Genomic DNA, 17,222 nt, shown 5'->3' with positions numbered 1-17,222 from the left:
AGGAATTCAATCCAGAAAAAGAATAACAACCTGAAAATAACTTCAAATTTAAAAAGGAGGAACAACAGCCATGAAAGGGGGGACGAGGGGGGGGGAGAGGCAGAAATCAAACCAGAATAGGTGACTTTTAGAGGGAGAGAGAAAGCCTGAATGAGAAAAAACGTTCACTGGAAAATAAAAACTGAGGCTACATACACTCCAGCTGGGCAAAGTCAAGGTGTAAATCAGTAAATTGGAAAATGATACTGAGGAACTGTCTAGAACATGAGACTGAGACTAAGAAGGAATACTGGAAAAGCAATATTCAAAGATACAAAGACTAAGAAAATTTCTAGAACTGAAGAAAGATTCAGATCTTCAGATCGATAGTACATTTCTATGAGTAGCTCCGGATAACACAACACACTCACCTAGAGATATCATATGTATATGTTCGGAACAAATATGGTAAAACAAAATGAAACAAATACTAACATTTATCATTAACTTAAAATATGCAGGACTCTTAGTGCCTTATACATATTTATAATGCTCATTACAATCCTATGATTCACATACTATTTTATTCCAACTTTGAACTAGCTCAAGTTCACACAGTAAATAGCAGTGATAAGACACAGAAAAGGAGTCTTTTTAAAAATTACTAGAGTGGGGTTCCGGTCAAGATGGCAGAATAAACAGTTCCCAGCATCACTCTCTCCCACAAATCAACCAATTTACAACTATAAAAATGTAACATCAGCCAAGCTGGGGCCACTGGAGCTCAGGGGAAGAGGAGGAGAGACCTACGGAGTTCACGAAGGTGGGAGAAACTACGATCAGAGAAAGAAAAAGCTGCTCTGAGCGTTTCGGGCCATGACTGCTTTAAGGCTCGAGCTGATGAGCACATGGAGCAGGAGCCGGCAGAAGCCACAGCTGTGCCATTCAGATGGCGTTACTTGGAGGCAGGAGGGGAGAGGAGGGCCTTGGCGGCCCCCAGGACAACAAGACCACTAATAGGGTTCCCATGGACCCACACAGAAGTGAGGAGCCAGAACAACCAGAAAAAGGGAGCCACTCAGAGGCCGGTGAGTCATTGCAAGGGACAGCACCAGACCGATGCCATGGGAAGTGTTTGGAGCATGGGCTGTGGGGGAGATGGGAACACCAGGAGAACACTGGGACACAGCAAGGACAGATATCCTCCCCCCAATCAACACAGGACCACTCAGAGGAGACTGGTCAGGAATACAGAATTGCATGGGGTGCAGTTTGATGAAAGAACTCAGGCCCAGATCAGAGGTTCTACAGAACACTGATCCACTGGGTCTCTGGAGAACCGGAAGTACTTATGAGATCAACCATTAAACCCTGAGCTGCACAAAAAGCCTTCCCTAGGGAAACAGCAGCAAAGCAGCAATTTAAACAACCACACACTCAAGTACTGGTTCCCACAGGAAGTTCCTCCATGTTAGAAGCAAAGGACAAAAAATTAGTTCCAGCCCAGGCACACCACCAGCACCTTGGGGCCTTCCTGGGAACCAGAGGCTTGGATCTGGGGACCGGACCCCACTCCCACTTCCAGGCAAACCGTGCCAGTGCCTTGGGGCCAGCATAGGGACCTGAGGCACAGAGAAGGGGACTGGACCCTCCTCCCACAACCAGACACACCACGACAGTACCTTGGGTCCTGCCCAGTGACCTGAGGTATGGAGCCGGGGACCAGACCCTCCTCCCACAACCAGGCACACCATGCCAGCACCTCAAGGCCTGCCCAGGGACCCAGGGCATGGAGAAGGGGATGAGACCTCTCTCCCACAACCAGGCACACCCTGCCAGCGCCTCGGGGTCCACCTAGCAACCGGGGGCATGGAGAAGGGGACCAGACCACCCTCCCACAACCAGGCACACCATGCCAGCACCTCGGGGCCTGCCCAGGGACCCAGGTCATGGAGAAGGGGACCAGACCTCTCTCCCACAACCAGGCACAGCACTCCAGTGCCTCGGGGCCTGCCCAGGGACCCAGAGCATGGAGAAGGGGACGAGACCTCTCTCCCACAACCAGGCACACCCTGCCAGCATCTCGGGGCCCACCTAGCAACCGGGGGCATGGAGAAGGGGACCAGACCACCCTCCCACAACCAGGCACACCATGCCAGCACCTCGGGGCCTGCCCAGGGACCCAGGTCATGGAGAAGGGGACCAGACCTCTCTTCCACAACCCGGCACACCACTCCAGTACCTCGGGGCCTGGACTGGACCACCCTCCCACAACCAGGCACACCATGCCAGTGCCTCAGGGCCTACCTGGGGCATGGGGATGGGGATTGGACCCTCCTCCCACAACCAAGCATGCCACGCCAGTGCCTTGGGGCCCACCCAGAGACTGGACCCCCCTCCCCCAGCCAGGCACAACAAGCCAGCTCCTTGGGTCTCACCTGGTGACCTGAGGCATGGAGGAGACTGGACACACCTCCCGCAACCTGGCACATGGCACCAGAGACCTGGGGCCTGCCCACGGACCAGAGACATGCAGAAGGGAACCAGACACACCCCACAACCAAGCATACCGCCAGTGCCAAGGCGCATACCAGAAACAGCACCTCCATGTAGGTGGCCCACTGCAGCCTCCACAACCATGGCTGTGACTAGACACCACAAGCACCACGCAAACGGACCACCAACCACTGGAGTGCATTCACACAAGGAGAGTCACCAGCAGAGTCAAAGAAAAGAAGAGGATGTCTCTTTCCAAAAAGCCCATTTCAGAGTGCCAGAAGAAGCATCTGCTCTATAACATTGGGGGACCCGATCACATCTCTCAGCATTGGACAGATCATCTAGGCAACAAATTAACATTGTTCTTTCAGAAGGAGAGAAGAAATCTAGGGTAATTAGAGGAGGGAGTGGGGGAAGGGGAGAGATTGGATGGGGGCATAAAGAATTACGATTTGTAGCAATACATATGCTAGTAATATTGATTTGATCAACATATCTCAATGTTCAACCCCCAAAATATGTATAACTGATTTTGATTCAATAAAATAAACAAACAAACAAATAAAGGCAAAAAAATACTAGAGAGAAAAATACTATATACAACAATTAGGCAGAGACCAGGCATTTTAGACATCCAAGTTTGCCAAGTTTCATAAGACAATGAAATAACGAGGGTGCAGATGGGAAGGGAAAAGAAACCTATCAACCAAGAATTCTGTATCTAGCTTAAAAAAAAAGTAATGCATAAAATATACTTTCAGCCAAAAACTAAAGACATTTACAAGACACACTGTCTTACCAAAAGGATTACTAAAAGACACACTTTAGCATGAAGAAAAACGAACCCAGAGGAGTAAAAAGGAAGGAAAAGTACAGAAACTTGCAAAACATATTGGCTAATTAAGAAGGTATTAAACTTAAAAAATAAATGAAAATTTTTTATGCCACAAAAAGAAGAAATTAAATTGTAGACAATTATAAAGATGATGGAGAAATGTTTACTGTTTAGTTAACCAAATAGGAGCTTATAAAAAAAAACACCACCACCAAATACACAAGAAAACAAACTATCATGATAGGAGTTAACATATCACACATAGAACTCCCTAAAGACTTCAGCTATTAGCAAATATAAGATACAAAATAACTACGTATAAAATGTTTGATGAGATTTAAAAAAAACAATAAAAAATAAGCAATTATCAAAAATTACCAGTAAGACTGGGAAAGAACTAAATAGGACTTTCAAAAAAATAATATTGTTAATATTAAAAACTCAAAGGATGAGTTAAACAACATATTAGACACAAACACAGTAAATCAGATGATGAGTTGATAAATTTAAAAATATATAATTATGTTTGCTTCAAGAAACCTATAACCAAAGGACAAAGGAAAAAAGACAAAAAAGAAAACCAAATTCTCCAACAACAGTAACACAATTATTCCATAGATGAAGGCTCTAAGAAATTTAAGACCTGAATATCGTAGTGCCCCTGACGCCCAAGAATTACTAACTTATCTCTCTGTTCATGTCAACTCCCTGGAACATGGCTAAGGTAGTAGTAGAATTCTCTATTATCAATATTTATTGCACTGAGAGAATCAGAAAATACCAGCAATGTAATGCCTTATTCTATACAGTAGAGCTTAATCTAGTTTAACAAACATTCTTCTGGTATTTCATGTTCTCTAAATGTACTTAAATCACAGCAGTCTCTAAGTTCCCATATCTCACTTTAGTTAGAGGTAGAAGTTTTCTTATAGGGTCTATTAGTTGGCAGTTCACAGAGCCAGGGTCTCTAGAATGTACCTCCAATCTCCCTCAGAACTAAAAATATTTTCACAGATTTCTCTGGTTAAATATCCTTTTAACAAAACTCAGTTCTGCAGGTTAGCCAGTTAGGTCAACAAATACTCTTAAGTTTCTCCTTCTATAATACAGATGATCTATAAAACAGCTATGAAGACTTGTGTAGAGGACGTCTTTTGTAAAGAAATGAATCCTTGTTATTAAAACAAATTATACACACACATTTTGGAAACTTTGGTTCCATTACTATAAACATTCATTTAAATCAGATAACACATTTTATCTGTTAAATAATGAATTACTCTAAAGAAAATATAACCTATTTTCATCACCTGCTCCTTAAAATAATTATATACAAAATACCGAAGGCAAAATTTCTGATAAGGAACTGAATATACGGTTTAAAATATATCTAAGTGGGCCGACCCTGTGGCGCACTCGGGAGCGTGCAGCGCTGGGAGCGCGGGGATGCTACCACCGCAGGTTCGGATCCTATATAGGAATGGCCGGTGCACTCACTGGCTGAGTACCGGTCACAAAAAAGACAAAAATAAATAAATAAAAAATAAAATTTCAAATACCAGTTCCTTTAAATAAAATAAAATAAAATAGAATAAAATAAAATAAATCTAAGTGGTCAAATAGAGTACTGGTGCTAACTCAGTTCCCAATAGTTCGCACTCCCCTTCCCCCAAATTTCCAGTTTGCTTACAACAGGATTTTACTGATTTCACAGGTATATGTGGGTTTCTGACTCTTGGGGTTCTTTTACTGACTGCTCCTAAAATCTCACTAACAATTCTGATCAAATCAGAAAGTCCCTGATCTATCAAATGAAGATAAGAATTTCTTTGGCTATTGCAATTTCTCAATTTGCTCCCTTTTTTGGCTAATGATAGACTTCTAAAGCAGCCCACTGAGTCTGGGGCACCCAGAATAGGATTTTGCCTCTCCAACTTAGAAAACCGCAGGCAGATGGTGCCACTTAATCAATCCTACGGGAGACGTTTCTGAAAAATAATTCCAAGGTGATATGGGTTTCTAACTGTACTGGTTCCAACCTCAAGATCTTGGAACGACTGAGAGAACACATGATTATGGTTCAGTTTCAAAATTCCTATACAAAGTTCTAGAAAGGAAAATATCAAGGGTTATTAACTCTCATCAGTAAAGGGAGCTATCTTTGATATATGGCTAAAATTCAAAATTCAGAACTGAAAAAATAATTTCACCTATCTTCTTATTTTCTATCACATTATAACATCCTTGTCTTGTTTTTTCCATCTAGGTCTTATTCTCTCCTAAAAGGTCTCCAAGTTTTATTCTGCTGCCCACAAATTCAGTATCCTTAAAATTTTAATACCCCTTGCTAATCCTGCTCTTACCACTTTGCCCTTTCCCAGCCTGAGCAATCTTTTCTTCTGTCTTCCCAATCTTGCTTTTAATTCTTCTTCCTTCTTGAACTTGGTAGGAAAGTAAGAAGGTATTGTCTAGGCAAGCCTGCTGCAAAGGAAACATATTTCAGTGAACTCATGCAACTCTGACTTTGAGAGGTAGAAGAAAAATGGCCACTAAACTGGCATTTTAGGGAAAGCTGAGGGGCTATCAAGCAACCCACAGTGAAAATCACTACTAGAGGTGAGGACTGATGGTACATATTTTTTTGAGTTTTAATACTAGTAAAGAGCCTGATCCTTCATTTAAATTTGGATATAGTCTCCCAATTGTTGAGTAAGTTTTCTTAGACAAGAAGAAAACAGTTGTTATTTAAGTTATAAAAGAAGGCTAACTTATTCATAGCTGGCTATCTCATGGGACATGCAAGGCAATTAAAATCACTGATCACAAATTTACCTGTATTCCACTTATATGAAATATCCAAAATAGGCAAATCATACAGACAGAAAGTAGATTAGTGGTTAATAAGGGCTGGGAGAGAGGACGAGAATGGGCAGTGACTGCTAATGAGTACAGGGTTTCTTTTGGGGGTGATGAAAATATTCTAAAATCACATTTTGGTAATGGTTGCGTAATTTTGTAAATATACCAAAAACTACTGAACTGTAAATTTTAAACGGGTGAATTGTACGCTATGTGAGTTATAAGCGGCTTAAAAAGATTACTAAGGTTTTATGTGTTTTCCCGTGTCTATGTTTTATTTTACATAAAAAGTTTTTTTTTAAAGATGACTATAGATTATAAACAGTGATATGGAAATACTTATGTTATATTAAATTTTTTTCAAAGGTTAAAAGTTACCTGAAAACTTCTCAGCCACCAAATACTTCTTCATCTTATAGCATCAACTACTTACTTCACTTTTTTCAAACATTTACATAACCTCCTCCAACAAACTAAATTTCACCCAAATGAATTCTAATACAAACGAACTGTTATTAAATTAAATGTACCCAAAATTAAAATAAAAACAAAATTTCAAAAAGTAAACCAAAATCAACCAAACAAACCAAAATAAGTTAGATAAAGCTCTTCTATGCTAAAGACCATGTTTTCTACCAAAACATTATTAAAAAAAAAAAATTGGTCTTTGCCAAATGAGGTAAAAATTCGCAAGTAATTAAACCAAAGTCAGTTTGCACACATATTGGCAGCAGTTTCAATTTCACAAAGTACACATTAGACAGAGACTGCCACTTTTGATGTTTCCTTCATGTTATATGTTTTTTAACCTATCAACATCTTCTAGACATGTGCTGTGATCTGAATTACACAGTCCATAATAGTCTTCTTGAAATCCTACAAAGGTGTGTACTACACAATTTTTAAAAAGTAAATTTTATGAGTATATAATTGCCTGAAAAATATCTAAGATAAATCTAGTTGGAGGGCTCTAGTGAATATAAAAATTAGATACTGACCTATTTTCACTAACAATTATAGTACAAGCAAAATACTGAAAAGATTTAGATGGCATAGAACGATTTAGTTTTTGAAGTTTTCTGAGAATGTTCTAGTACTATATGTACAATCTCAATTCACCTCATCTGTTAACTAATCCAAATCTATCAGTTTTGGGTAACTTGTGTACAGATTCAGAAGTGGATTCAGTTCCTAGTTTGCTATTTTTTAATCCCTGTGTATTTGAGAAATGAGACTCAGACTGACCCAGAAAACAATGACTGACTTCCTGAGCCAATCCATCCCTTTCTCTTTTGCTTAAAACAAGCAAAACCCCTCACACAAAGCATTTATAAGTGTTTGTTGATAACCTTGTCTATTTAAGTTGAAAGAAGGGAAAAATATAACTTATTAAACATTTAAGATGACAAAGAGTTCGTTCACACACAAAATACATAGTTTCTAAATATTTTACACATATGAAATGCCTCTGCTGGAAAAAAATGCCCAAAAACATTTCTCTGTGACAGACTTCTGTCAATACAATCTCACATTCTTCAAAACAGAATCATTCACTGAGTCCATAAAGTATTATATGAGATGCCTTGTGTGGAGGGAGATGAGTGCTGGGGAAAGAAAGAGGAAAAAAAATTTTTTTAAGTAAAAATTCTTCCTATTTAATGGCTTAAAAATGTATATCCAACTACCTCTTATACTTAAATAGCCAATCCTCAGGCTCATGACATGGCTCAAAATGAACTTCTCTACTCCCTGCCACTGGTACTCAGTTCCTTGTCTCAGGAACCAGAGCCATAATTAGTCATAAGCTCAGAGAATCCTTTATTTCCCTTATAATAGCACTTACCCTGTGAACTATCTCTCACTTTAGATTTTAAGATCCATGAGGGAAAAGATCATGCATACTTTTGTTCATAGCATTTAGCACATGACACTTGATGAATATGTAGGATGAATGAATGACAGTCATCATCTTTACTTCTCTCCTGTTAACAGAGTTAGTGATTCTTTTCTAAGTAGGAAAAGATATTCCCATAGAAGAACAAACCATACCCTACCATTTCAATCTTTTTTATTCTATAGAATACATAGTTCTATTTTTTTATCCCTAGAGAAATATCGTAATGGATTTCTAATAAGAAAATATTGGACCCTAAAGCAAATCTGCAGCTTACCAGTCAAAAAGTTGATTTTCAGATTACTGTTCATCAATAACTTTAAAAGGTTTCTCAACATCATTAGATTCTCTACATCATTAGATAAAATGTTGAGAATAAAAAAAAAAAGCCACATAACATATATTAGAGGGGACAAAAAAAAAAAAAAGCCACATAAGGTGTAGTAGAGTGGACAAAAGAGAAAAGATGTAGTTATGACTACGGGTTAGAGCCCATTCATTTCCTTCCCCTGAGCTATTCATCTGCTCATTCATTTCACATTAGTGGCTGAGTTAATTTTTTAAAAAATCTTTTCTACATAAGAAGCAAAGTATAAGGTAATTTAGACAAAAAGAGGAATAATTTCTAGGAGCTGGGAAACCCACTAGCGTATTTCAGACAAAATTATCTTTTTCTTAGTCTTGGAATTTTACTATGGAAAAAAATTGTCTCATTTGCACTTAAGAAGCTCCTTATTCTACTGACCATGGCAAACCAATATAAGATTACACTACATGGCTGACTATCTGTTGAAGGACTTGCTTATATTTTCAGGAAGCATTTATGCAGACAGAGAAAAATGATGATGACAGATATGGAGTAATATAGTGTAAAGCTGTGGGCTGACCACAGAACAAAAGTTGCCACTTCTAAGATGGCAACTTGACACCCAAAATAGCCTTGCAGACTCTCAGTAAGGATAATATTCTACTGCTTTATAAAAAGTGAAAATTTTATTTACTATCTATTTAACATTCCTAAGCATAATGGCAGACTGCAAAGATGTTTTTCTAAAGCCTGGTTAAGTTTTGAAATTCTGTTTGGAAAACAAAAGCAACAAAACAAAGAGTATACTGCCATGCCTTGTTTATCTTTTATTATTAAATTTTCACTTCTGAATATTGGTGACAAAGGTAAGCAAGTTGCATCTTCTATAGACATAATACCAAATTTGATGCAATTTTCTACCACTCTTGCTAAAGAAAAAGGAAGTCGTGTTAAGAATCCAAAACATAGGGCCAGCCCGTGGCTCACTTGGGAGAGTGTGGTGCTGATAACACCAAGGCCATGGGTTCGGATCCCCATATAGGGATGGCCGGTTAGCTCACCTGGGAGAGCCTGGTGCTGACAACACCAGGTTAAGATCCCCTTATTGGTCTTTAAAATAAAAAAAAGAAAAAGAAAAAAAAAAAGAATCCAAGACATTGAAAGTTAGTAATGAATTACACTCATTCTCTGAAATAGTACAACAGACAGTTCTTGAATAACATATTCTTTAACTAAAATAAAGCCACATGAACTTTTTTTTTTTTTTAAGTCATGCTATATCTATGTCCTTTCCTAAGACAGTCATATCGCAGGTGAATACAAAGCACCAGCCTAAATTTAAACTGGATTATACAAGACCTACGCTTTCTCACAGTCTGATATATTTCTGGCTCACAGTCACTCTTCTTTGTCATGTGTTCATCATAAATGAGCAGGGAGACTACAAAGATTAAACAGTCATACATTGAAAATCTATTTAAAATGAATGAAACAAGGTCCCTGTTTTCAAGGAACTTATTTTCAATAAATTTAACACTGAAATTTCAATTTATAGCATAATTTCTATTGTAAGCTCTATTAGGTAGCTTGTGTTTAAGACTATCTTCTTAAACTCACTAAGAATTTCATTTGAATAAAGGACAGATGGAATAATTTATGTCAGTGGGTTGCAAAGCGGTGAACATAAATAAAATAAGCCATAAGACAAAGAGTGTCCAGCTGTGGAACTAATTATATTATAGCCATATCTTATATGCTTTCTTTGTGTTAAAAAATGTAATAGCTCTTCTTGGTGAAAATGATCACTTTTCAAATTCAGTGTACAATGCCACCACAAATCCCAACTCAATCTCAAGATTCACTATCTGGGTAAAATGGAACTATAGTCATTACCTTCATGTACAAAAATTTTCTGACCCATCACAACTGCCAACAGACATTCTTTCAGCAATAGCAATAAAACTGCAGACCCACATATATAATTATTTTGAAAAGTCCAAGGACGTATATTTGGCTTCTGTTACTAGCTATGAAACTCTGGGCAAATAACCACTCTGTCTCAATTTCCTTATATGTTAAGATATAGGTAATAATAGTATCTATCTTATAGGAGTGTTGTGAACAGTTAATAAGATAATAATTGAAAATTTCTTCTAATTGTCCTTGGCACATAATGCTCAGTAATGTTATCTATCATTGTTATTAGCCAATGACAAGGCAAATAAAACACAATAGGTACACAAAGAATCAAATTTATGATTCTGGTCTCATTGACACCTTACTCTAGTCTTCTATACCAATGTAAGGACTCTAACACACTTCAGATTTGTATAATCTTCACACTGAAATGTCTAAGTTCAGCCAAAATAACATATAGGAAAAGAGTCAGAAATACCAGCTACCAGAATGCTTGCAACTACCTTCACCACCTCATCCTACAGCAATCACACCCACTTCCAGGTAGATTTTGCTTAATACTTACCAAATATCTGAATGTTTACAATCCACAAAACACTATGCAAGGCTTTGTGTATGATAAAAACTTGTTGTATTTTTCTCTTCAGAATTAATTGAAACACATTTATAATTAAATACCTAGAAGTAAAATATACGATTGAAGCCACACAAATAATACATACGTATTGCTATAGAAGTACAGAGAAAAGAGAGATGAAACACTCTGGTGGTCAAGGAAGGCTTTGTGGAGGAGGAAATATTAAAAACGAGCTTTGATAAAAGAGAAAACGAGAGCTGGAAAAGGTAAAGAATTCCAGACTGTAAATTAGCACAAGCAACGATCCACAGAGAGAAAAGTAAAGGGTGTGTTTTAGAGATGGCAACTGTACCAGTTTGGTTGAAAGAGATCAGTCCTGAGGTTCAATTATGGGAAGTGTCAAAAGCCAAACCAAGATTCTGAACTTTATTCTAGAGGCAAAGGGAGTCATTAAAGTATATTTAGAAGAGAAACAATAAGATGAAAAACAGTTTTTTAGGAAGAATTTTGTGATGGTTTATGGAATGGGGAAGGGAATGCAGTACAAGATGCTAGTGGGAAAGAGACCAGTTGGAGTGCAAATATCTTGGTGTGGGTATAAGGTAATAAGATCTGAAGTGTTCCAAGACAATTTTTCAATCTTAAATAACCCAAGACTCACATATAAAGCCTTAATCCCTTTTATGAATACTCCTTTTTTAAAAAAACAGTAAGAACTTAGTTAACAAGAATAATTTAGTTTCCTTATTCTCTTGTATCTTTTCCTGTAGCAATATATTCTTGCTCGTTTCTAACCAGTAACTGTAACTCCTCTCCAAAATACCAACTCTTGTCCTTCCTTACTTACTGATCATTCTAGTCTAGTCTGAACATTTACCTTTGCTTTATTACTGTTACTCTTCATCCACAACTTAACCATCTACTCCTACCTAATCATTAACTCCAAACCCATGACTTCATTCCAGCTTCATACAGCCAAATAAATCTACTCAACTTTCTCTTTCTTCTATTGCTTCTTTAGTCTATTCATATGCAAGCTCTATATACCCACAGCCTTTACAATCTCTTCTAAATTCTCTACTCAATCTCTTTTAGTTTGGCTTCCAGGCTCACTGCTAAATCTATACTCAAAGATCTCTCTCTCACACCCAGTAAATCTATTCTCCTACGTAACTCAAGATTTCATATACTCAATAATAACAGCAGCTACCATTTATGTGGAACTTTCTTCAAGGCAGAAAAATATCAAACACTTTACACAATTATTTCATTGATTCTTCAAGATAACCTCATGATAAAGATATTTCCATTTTACAGATAAACTGAGGCTTAGCGGAGTCAAGCAGCTTACCCAAAAATATCCCAAGAGGAAGTGGGAGAGCAGGGACTCAATCCCAGTTCTATATGACTTTTAAGGGCTAGTTTTACCACCTTCTCGTCTATGGGAACTTTGATGTGACTCAGTAGATAATATCTGCTCTGAAACATTTCTATAGGTCCTTAATTAAGAATATCAATCATTTGAGAATAAATATTGATTCCATTCCTCTATCTGAACAATGATAGTTAAAGACAAAATTTTTGGATCTGTTAACTTCTGAAACTTTGAAAATGAAAAACTGAACTTAACTTCTTAAATCTTTTCTGAATGTCTTAGAAGGGATTCTTGTACTGGAAGACTGAACTACAAACTTTTTAAGGGCTCCTTTAACTCTAGAAATCTATGAATCAGAAATGTTAACTTTCAGCTTTTAAAATTCTGGTTCTTAGGAACAGGAAGGCTCCTCTAATTGGAAAAAATCCATTCAGGAATATTTTGAAAATACTTTTATATCTACACAGATCTGATCCTGGCATATTACTTAGGTTCTCTGAGCCTGTATTTCGCTACTTGTAAAATGGAGATAACATTGTATATTTTAGGGGGTTGTGGAGAAAAATTAAAGGCTGACACAAATAAATGGTCAATAAAGTATGGCTTTTCTTATTTACTATCTTCTGTATCTAGCAGAAGTTTAGTCTCTTAAGAATTTAATTCAAATCATATCAGCCACAAAACTAACAACTTTCAATCCAGATCCTAAATATGAATACTACATAAACTTCGCCAATGGATTCCAAATAAACATATTAAGAATTATAAAAACTCAAGTTCCCTCCTTTTTTACACATTTACTCAAAGAATGCTTAAAACATTTTCAATATTATAAACACAGATCAACAGATTCTAATTTATTGATATACATTAATATACAGTAACTTTCCCTCAGTTTTTTTACAAAAATTCTAAAGTCTATAACACTTTAGATAAAAGTATATAGAAACTCACCTCTCTCAATCGTTTACTTTCACTAGCTCCTCCTACCTGCCTTAGCAAAAAAACAAAACAAAAAAAACACAACTATGTCAAGAGATTATCTAGGTAGTACATAGATAACTGGGACATGCCAAAGTCAAAATCATCAAGGAATATCCTCTGGAGACTGATAATGAAGTATAAAATTATTACTTGTATAATATGGAGCACATCAGACATTAGAAAGAGTGAAGGAAGAAATAACATAATCAATCTTTTGATTTTTATATATGTTGGCCCAAGCTTCTTTCATATAAGGATAGGTAATAATCTCAGCTCAGAGAATTCATGTTTCCTGGCTAAGGGCAAAATGATAATAAAGCAACTGAATTTCTTGTGACATAAATTACTACCCAAGTTATAAGAAGAGACAACTTTTTCCTAGTTGCCTCACATCACCTTCTCTACTCCCTAAAGATCCAATTTCACAGGGCCACGCCTTGTTTTGTCTTCTTGCTTAATTCTTACAAAACTCTGCTTGGGCTGATTTTCTTACATGTCTGACTACTTCTTTTGATTTGGTCAAGGATGAAATGCATTCAAGAGTACCACTCAGAGTCAAGCATCCAGGAAAGAGATAGGTAACTATTTGAGGGGATCAGCAAAATATCACTTTATAATTATTTCTACATGAGCACAGACTTACACCTTAAAATATTAATCCAGCTCTCATGGGTGAACAAGCTCCCTGTGGATGTATGTCAGTCTTTAGTTTAAAATTATAAAATAAATAAGCATGCACAGTTAAGCCAGAATTAACTATACACTCAATTAGTCATAAAATAAACAGTCCAGGCAAAATCTGAACAAATTCAAAGACTGCAGGTATTTAGTAAACTGCTCAGCAATATTTATCATGTGACCAAATGATATTGCTATAAATTTCCTGGGGAAAAAAATAAGGTATTAGGGAACACATTTTCAAACAAAGGTCTAACAAGACAAGATAATTAAGACCCAGCTTGAATTGACAGAAAAACCTTCACAATGTGCTGTCCCTAATAATGCCCTTCACATCAAACTACTAAGGGTCATGTGCTTGTTCAAACCTGTAGCCTCAACCACCCTTTGTCTGTTGTGGAATCTCCATCCTCCTTCCTCTCCAGAGCTTTTCTAGACTTCCCAAACCCAACAGAAAAATCAACAAAGGCTACAGGAATAGCTTTTCTAAGAACAATCAGCAACTTAAAATTCTTTTAAATAAAACAGAACCCAGAAAGAAAAATCATCTTTAGAATGCCGAAACATTTAAGTGTCTGGCACATACCAGACATTTACTTGGTAAAGGTGTGTTGAACAGACACACAATGTTGATAAGAAAATAAAAAAAATTAATAACTGGATAGTATGTGCGATGATATAATCTACTCCTGTGATTTTACTGATTTGGGAGCTGACACTTAAAAGGTTAAAGAATTTGTCCATAGACACATATTTTGGAGCACAGCCATCACTAAACAACTCTTGTCTCTCAGTGCACTGTTCCCTTCAACAGGTTATACTGTAATTATGGTCATCACTTCAGCCTTTCATACTGAAATATAAAATGATATAATCCGTGTAAAAAAATATTTTAAAAGATACAAGCCATGTAAAAAGCAATTTGATGACTCTAGTACTCAACCATATTATTTCTCAAATAACTTAGATATTATCAGTCTTAATATACCTCTCCCATGATATAATTAATTCACCGATGTAAAAACGTTTAATGATATCAAATAAAAATGTCATAAGCAACTTCCATGTGCAGTTCATTAATAATAATGTGGTATTGCTATAAACTTCCGGATTAAAAGTAATCATCCCTACACGATCGGATGTTTAATCAGATATACTCGTATGTATAAGAATAGAAAGAACAGAACTATATTATCAGGCAAGAAATGTTACTTTGTGCTTCAAATTATTTATTGGCAAAGGAAACATTAAGTCCACAAAGGTAACATCTAAGATAAGAAAATAGGGTTGGGTTGGGTCATTATCACTCTAATCTGTTTTCTCATATGTAAAATAAGGAGTTACAGAAATACAATCTTTGGAAAAGACCCAACATATAAAAAGATAAAAGCATAAAAGTGAAGTGTTCCAGTTAAAGGGAGTTGGGGACCAAGCCCTGCTGGATTCCTGGGAGCTCTGGAACCCCTAAGGCTCAGCAGAGTACTGTTTAAATAAATAAATCTTATGACTCTTCAGAGCGCTCTGCATCTAAAAAGTGGCTGCGTTTAAAATCCCAACGTGCAAGTTTGAAAAGATTACGCCGTTTTCCTCGGAACTACTTTTTTGGTTTCTATTTTTTTCAATAACATAGAAATCATTTACTCTGCAAAAATAATACGTATCTCGCACATTTTTCCAATCACTTCTTAAAACACATTCGGCTCATTATTCCAATTACAAGGAAACTTGGGGGGGGGCGGCACATAGATTCCTTGGTTTGGACAACTGAAGTATGACCTTAGTGGACTTGTAAGTACCATGCATGCGGTGCTTGAGGAAAAAAGAAAAATACCTCAGGTGATATTTGCAAAACGTATCTAAAACTGAGGTTGGTAGAAGGCTTTCCACAGCCAGCTGTCTTTCAAGAAAAGGCTCCAAGTTTATTTAAAATCTACAAGCAGAAGAAAACGATACCTCAACCAAACTCTAACATCAACAACTTTTACCCAATTTACACGGTTTAAAAGGATGAGAAATCAGTAGAATTTACTTCAATGGGTTTGTTCGATGCCTTAATAATGAATGAATTGGAGGCATCAATGACGAGTTCTGAAGGAGCCTCACTCTCATCCCCGTCCCCTGTAAAACCCGAAGCAAATTCTCCAGAATTTGGTGTTTCGAGCTCAGTCCCGTTAAAGGGAACCTCCCGCCTCTTTCTCCCCGCCTCCCTCACAGGGGTTGGAGCCCCGGACAGCCGGGGCGGCGCGCCGCAGCGGGTGGGGGCACGGGGCGCCGCGACGCCTCCTCCCCGCTCGGGAAAAGTTCCGCCGGCCGGTCTCAGGCCTGGCCGGCCCATGGCCCCCGCGCACGCATCGACGCCAAAAACACCCCACCCGGCCGCGGGGAGCCAGAGGGTCGTGCCCCCTCCCCGCACCGCCGCCACAAACACCCCGACCCCGCCTCCCCGCCGCCGCCCTCGCGGAGCGTTAACCCCTCGTCGCCCGCCGCCCGGCTCCGGGGAGGAGGCCGGGCCAGGGGGAGGAGTTGTCGCGTCTCCTCCCGGGAGCGCCCGGGCAGACGCCCGGCTTGTTTACAGGCCCTAGGCCTGTCCGCCGCCGCGCAGGCCCGCGCCGCCCGCCCTCGGTACGAACGCCGCACTTACCCAGAGCAGCCGCGGGCGGGCAGGTCCCTGGTCGGCCGAGGAGGCGGCAGCGGTGGTGGCGGCGGCCGGGGAGGGGACGGGGAGGGGGTCACCGCGGCGGCGGCGGGCCGGGTCAGGCCGGGGGGGTGGAGGAGGGGAGGAGCCGGGTTGCGTCCGGGCCCCCGGCTGTCGGCGCCCTCGCGGCTCAGATCATCCGGGCGTTGGAGCGGGAGGTAGAGAGCGGGTCCCGGAGGAGGAGGAGGAAGAGCCGAAGATTCATCGCTTTCGTGCCCCACCTGCCTGGCGTCCCCCCCACCCCCCTCCCCAACCACCCGTTCCCGAGCTGCAGCCGCCGGAGCACTAGAAGCTGCGGGTCGGGCCGGTGCCGAGACCACAGCTCGCTAGCTCCAGCGCGCGCTCCCGTCCCTAGCGCCGCCGCCGCCGTCTCTAGCGCGGCCCCGCGCAGGCGCGCTCACGACGGCTCTGCGCCGCCCCTCCCCCACTCCTCCGCCGCGCCGCCCCGCCCCGCCGCCGCTACAGCTGCGGCGCGGCGGGGCAGCTGGAGAGACCCGGATGTCGTTGGGCAGGAACTGCAGCGGGGGCTGGCGGGGGCCGGCGAGCGGGGGAAGGGCGGCTGCGGGTGACGTCACTGCCCTACCCAGCTTCTCTGGCAGCCACCGCCTCGCGGCCAGGGCCGA

General features: G+C 39.7%; 1 protein-coding gene across 3 annotated transcripts in view; it reads right to left on the bottom strand.

The window, feature by feature from the left end:
• The window catches only part of PPM1A (protein phosphatase, Mg2+/Mn2+ dependent 1A), a 44,688-nt gene extending 27,954 nt beyond the window's left edge, over window positions 1–16,734 (bottom strand). For 2 of the 3 annotated variants that reach the window (XR_010022892.1, XM_063089150.1), the window contains exons 1-2: window positions 16,546–16,734; window positions 5,677–5,794 (exon numbers count right to left, since the gene is read on the bottom strand). The gene's annotated coding sequence lies outside the window, so the exon portion shown is untranslated. The remainder of the gene's footprint in view (window positions 1–5,676; window positions 5,795–16,545) is intronic. The other variant, XR_010022891.1, reaches the window with a different exon arrangement.
• Window positions 16,735–17,222: the final 488 nt, after the last annotated feature.

Source organism: Cynocephalus volans, chromosome 3, assembly GCF_027409185.1.
Source record: "Cynocephalus volans isolate mCynVol1 chromosome 3, mCynVol1.pri, whole genome shotgun sequence".
In the NCBI taxonomy this organism is placed as follows: domain Eukaryota; kingdom Metazoa; phylum Chordata; class Mammalia; order Dermoptera; family Cynocephalidae; genus Cynocephalus; species Cynocephalus volans.
Note: the sequence above shows the minus strand (reverse complement) of the source record. Positions and strands in the feature narration are given on the sequence as shown.